Here is a 6,010-nt window from a genome sequence, read left to right as displayed (position 1 = left end):
TCGAGATCTGACTGCGAGCTCGCACCAGTTTTCTTGGTCGTCTTTCATTCCTCTCAAGGCTCCCTGACTCGCGACCAGCAACTTCTCCAGATCTCCAGGCGTCAAACCGCTCATCTTGAAGACTTGATTTGCGATCTGGTTTTCCAGTGCCTCCGCAGCTCTGGCGTTGACTCCAGAGACGTCTCCTGCCGACGTCCTAAAGAAATTCTCAGGTCCCTCGCACACAGAGCGATCAGTGTCCCCAACGGAGTCTGAATAGCAACCTATCACCAGGGTCGACCAACGATCCAACCATATCTTCAGTCTCGCAAGACGCACAAAGGCAGTGTCCTCTTTGTTCGTTCGAGGGTACTGACCATAGATGACTCAAGACTCAAGTGATGAGCCTGGCTTGAGACTGACTACTGAATATAACTTCGTTCATTCCTTTTATACACCGTCAAGAGCCGCCGACTCACAGCGGGATTCCCACTCACCCCTCCGAAAGAGTTGTCCCTCCTGGGACTGAAGATGTAATCTATTTTCAATGGACAAGCCCTCTGAACCGCTCGATCGTCCACCTAGGATATCCTCTTCGGAACTCCATTGAAGAATTGGATATCCACAATGACTTAGGGGCCGGAGAACTTGTCCGTATCACCCACTTCCGCGAGGACTTATTAGTCTGCCGCTGCATAATTCGGTATTTTCTGAGAATGCCTCTTATCGAAGATCTTTCCTGGGGTTTCCTCGCCGCGTGTTCTCCTTCGGTAGATTCCCTCCGTTCCGTCAAACGTAACCGATTCCGTATACCTAATCTTTCATCATCCGGAAGATATGTTACTTCAGCCGACGAGGCAAAACTCGGCGAGCATTCTATCGTGTTATGATGAGACCGATTTTGATGTCTCGCGGTCCCTGGCGGCTGCCCAATCCTCGACTCTCTTGCTTCCGAGGACTCTCGCTTGATCCGATGCAACTCAGGTGTTCTCGAATACTTCCTGTTTCAACAAACTGATCACCGACTGCGATTTCTCGGCCAGAACGAGCAATGGCAAACCTCGAGTTCCGATCGACGGCGAACGAGAAAGCACGATTCTTGGTCCCCGTACAGCTCTATTCCGACTATCCCGGGAGGTCCAAATGCACCGTGTGCATTGGAGGATCATCATTATTTGATCTGAGACACAAGGTCTCAGCTTTCGAAGTGAGTTTCGCCTTCTTTTCCGGCACACCACGCAAGACTTGACGTAATCTTTCACGTCCTCTCTCATCCGGCCATGAGAGACCTCTCGAAATCCTCAGATGACTTCGTAATGTGCCGTCATGACTCCCGAATCAGGACTGTCATGATCCACATGGTCAGACTCCTCCTGAGAACTTCCCGTTTCATTCCTCGACGGTATGACTCGTTGGTGGGGTGGAATTCCATCGGAGTAAGAGTTTGCGAGGCTGTAGAGTTCTTCGCAAAAGGATATCAACGTGGCTCCAGCTCTTCCGATGCGATGGAAGCGCCGTCCTTCGGAACGATCTCGTTGTTTGATCCATCGTTCACGAAACTCTGAGTTCAAAATATTTTCACGAGTTTCACAAGCGGTGATGATAAATAATTATTAATTAAATAATACAAGCGTTCTGAGCCACTATGAAGACTGAGAGAGGAAATCCCGAGGGAGGAAGGATACCTGATGGGGAGGAAGGTACTGAAAAATGTCTCCTTCGCTGCGTCTTTCCTCCGGTTCCGACGGGTCCATTCTCGTTCGGGTTCATTCTGTGAACGCGAACTGCACCGATTGGCTAACGAATCACAACCGCGGCATGATCGGGAAGCGATTGCGAGGGGAGGTCAGGATCGTTCAATATCTGTAGAGTGATGAGGTTTTCGTGAGTTTCTTCCCGAACAAACGAAACAATTTCTGTTCACCGAGCGAATTTTGAGTTCCCTGTTGGGACATGCTTCTCTCAGGGGAGCATCATCATGCACTCGTGTTTTGACGAGAGAGCCTCGTAGAAGCCGAAACTTTGTTCGAACCGAATCATTCGTATCTATCAGAGATCCCTGGATAACGTCAGTTATGAGGAACGAAGGCGGGGGACGTTGTGGAGCCATCCATGGGCTTCATTGACCTTTGTGATCTTCGAATGAATTTCCCACGACCTTTGGTTTGGCTCATTGCCGAACCGGAATCAAACTTTCGTCACCGTGATGAGTATTCATTTCGATCGCGGAGAGGCCGGCGTCTTACTGTCCTTCGCGCCGAATCCGCCCCAAATCCTTCTCATCTGATGCCGCATCCTCCTCTTTCTCGAACTTAGTCCACATAGAAGCTATCCGGGTTCGCAAATCCGTTCGAAGACAAAAAGGAATCAGGAAAAATCAAAGCCCTTCCTTGGTCAAGCCAGGTGTCTCGTCCCTCCTCCGTCTCTCGTCCGAGTTCTGCAATCTCATTGATACATTCAGATGGAAATATTCTTGAGATGATTGTACATGATTCGGGGCATCTCTGACCATGGCAATTGAAACTTGTCAATTTGCCAAATGTAGTGCCTCAAAAACGAAAGGACAAGTCGCGGCCTTACTCTCTTCTTAAACGGACATTTCCATCCTCGCAGCGGCGCATCCAGGAACTGGAAACCGAACGGGACCACTGGCGAGAAATGGCTCGCTCTCTGCTGGTGCACTGTCAGCAGCTGGCGCTGGCCCTACCACGACAACAGCAGCAAGCACAACTCCAGCAGCCTCACCAACACATACAGCAGCAAGACCAACGACAACAACAAATCCTTGAGCTCCTGGCAGAGGAGCGACGGGAACGACGTCACGAACAGCAGCAGCAGCAGCAACAACAACAGCAGCAGCGCTAACTTTTCCCGAGCGCGCGACGGCCGCTGACGTCGCTCCGCATCAGACTCACAGAAAGTCTGTTAGCTGTGTTCTTGGGGAACCACGGCTGGAACGTCAACCCGCGCTTCAGATGGTATTCGAAAGTGCCGATCGAGGCTGAAGCATTCTCGAGAGCCACGGCTCCATTCGTTTCCCGACTTGTGTCTCTCTCTTCGATGGCGGAGAGCCTCCACATTCTTTTCCATCAAGGGACCTTTGGAGGAAGTCGTTTGAGACAAGGAGATGTCGACTGCGCCAATCGAAGGGTTGTGAAGGATTAGACTTCGTCGTATAGTGGACCGAGGTTATTCATTCACATAGACAACCGATTGCCACGTGCAACTCGGACACTCGAAAGGAGTGAATCCCCTACAATGCAAACTCGATGATGAATCCACTGGGCGATCATCCTTGACGATCATTTGTTACATGCGACCCTGATTCAGGGCGATTACTCAGCAGATCTTCGGGTTTCAATTCCACATCTTTCCCAGAAGTCGTCGAAATATTCTCACAAGATTTCCGTGTATTCCTTTGGTGAAGCCCAACGCCCTGGCCATTTCGTCGTCGATATCGGAGTGGTGAGGGGTAATTTTCCGTCACAGTGCGGGGAATGGTGTCCCTGCCACATCTGACACAATGCGGGTCGATCCTTCGGTATTTCCCTCTAGGGCTATGGGGCTTCTCGTCGGTCGCTCCCGTGTTCCGGCGAAGGCAAACAGATTGCTACCTCGACTCTTTCTAAGCAGTCCGTATGTCGCTATCCCTTCCATTTTTCTCGGTTGCGAACGGCTTCTGCTCCTCGATCTAGTCATTGGTCTAGACCAGGGGTATCAAAGACGTGTCCCGCGGGACGCGAGTAGCCCGCGAGATTTTTGCCGTGGCCCGCGATCGATCCTTAGGAATTTCTCGGGATATTATCTGTGCCATATATCTCTTCACAATGCAATTTCGAGTCAAATAATTGAAGTTTTCGCGGAATACTTGAAGTACTGCGATGGGACGGTAATTGTGTATTCCCGTCAAAAATCTCAATCCCTTCGATCACTGAAAAAAACTGAATTCACGGAAATACTAGGGCTCAGATGTGGCCCGCAGGTTCTCTCAGCGTTCTTCCGTGTCCCGCCAGACATTCGACTTTGCCACCCCTTAGATCGAGAGTTCGATTTCATTCAGGTCCTTCGCTTTCCATCGAAGTAGAAGGCTTCTCGTCACCTCTTCTTCGAGAATCGGGTTCAGTTTGTTTTGTTGCTCCAGGTCAACCTGGAAGGGTCCGATTTATGACCGAAGTCTGAGTCCCTCATGGGTCTGCCCATCGGTGGGGAGGAGCGGATTTATGTGAAAATCTTAATCGAGATCTGACGAGCTCGCACCAGTTTTCTTGGTCGTCCTTCATTCCTCTGAAGGCTCCCTGACTCGCGACCAGCAACTTCTCCAGATCCCCAGGACTCAGACCGCTCATATTGAAGACTTGATTTGCGATCTGGTTTTCCAGTGCCTCTACAGCTCTGGCGTTGACTCCAGTTGATTCCGGAGACGTCTCGAGGTATCATAACCCTCGCATACAGAGCGATGAGTTTCCCCAACGGAGTCTGAATAGCAATCTATCACCGGGGTCGACCAACGATCCAACCATATCTCTAGTCTCGCGAGACGCACAAAGGCAGTGTCCTCTTTGTTCGTTCTTGGTCACTGACCATAGATGACTCAAGACTCGAGTGATGAGCCTGGCTTGAGACTGACTACTGAATAACTTCGTTCATTCCTTGCATGCACCGTCAAGAGCCGCCGACTCACAGCGGGATTCCCACTTGTCAAATATCCCATGCTGAATATTCTAAAACCCAAACCCACGACGTTGACGCCCAATAATCTTGTGATCCGACTTCGAGTCAATTGTAATCGCTTGTAAAGACGCGCGCTCTCCGCGCCTCCTCCGTCGCGTCCGATGGAAAGGCGCTGGAGAGAGACAGATCTCCTAAATCAAAATAAAAGTAGTGGCTCTCTGTTCGCCTACCGCGATCGACGTGTTCTTGTTAATGCTCGCGTTGAACACCTGCGAGGACATGACATCGTCGAGTACCGGAACCAGGGCCTCGCGAGCAGTCCAGGAGCTGAACGTCTGAGCTGGGAAGGCCTAATTAGTCGATCGCGGCTTGAATCGCTCCCCCATGATTGACTCCACATTGTGACCCGTCGCAGAAACGCGCCAACGGAACGTCCGTCAACAGAGAAGCGACGCTCGGGAATAATGTGCGGAAGCATCGGGTTTGAGGATAGTTACCTCTCTCGTTCTGGGAGACTTTGCGAGACGCGGCACTCATGAGACGTGTTGCCAATCGTCGAAACTCCGCCAGCGGTGCCCAGGATACCACCTCGAAAAAGGCAGAAAATATCAGATTATCTCTGTGAGGAGGCAAAAATCAAGACAGGCTCGCATGGCCTAGAGCAGTGGTTCCCGACCTTTTTCTTCGACGGAATCGCAGGTAGACTTTGGGGTTCCGCGCAATCCGCCACGGAACCCCGAAGGTTCCGCGGAACCCAGGTTGAGAAACACTGGCCTAGAGTAGTCTATAAATAGAAGGATAGGATTGGATTCGTTTATTATCAAGGTTACTTTCCCTCCTCGAGAGACGTAGCTATATGAGCCCTCGAGACTCACTCGCGTAGTACATCCATCCGCGGTGAGCGAGACCCCTGGTTACATTCTGCAGCAGCATTGATGTCAGGCCGATGATAGACATTGTCACGTCGCGCACTTTGAGTCCTTTGGAGCGGGATCAGAACAAGCGGTGCGATCGACACAAGGTCACCAATGCGAAAAGAGACGTCACATCAGAGTACTCCGTTACGGACCAATCGAAGTGTTTCTTCACGAATTCATATATTACCGATGGGGGTGCCACTCGCTGCAAGTGAAAAGCTCAATTCAGCAGAGGTCAAGAGAAACCGGATAACGGGATAAAGGAAATAATGGGAGAACTAGGATCCCTCCAGTTTGATGAACAGACTCCTCGGATCGTCGCGGAACTCGAGCGGAGTTTCTAGGTATGCCCCGTGGATGAGATGGACAGTTCCTGAACCTTAGACAGAGGGGGACTTCTACCGGGTGAGGAGCTGGGGTTGTCACTCCGTCGTCACAGCGCG

Source organism: Galendromus occidentalis, unplaced genomic scaffold (assembly GCF_000255335.2).
Source record: "Galendromus occidentalis unplaced genomic scaffold, Mocc_1.1 scf7180000077441, whole genome shotgun sequence".
In the NCBI taxonomy this organism is placed as follows: domain Eukaryota; kingdom Metazoa; phylum Arthropoda; class Arachnida; order Mesostigmata; family Phytoseiidae; genus Galendromus; species Galendromus occidentalis.
The sequence above is the reverse complement of the archived record's forward strand: the minus strand, read 5'-3'. Positions refer to the sequence as shown.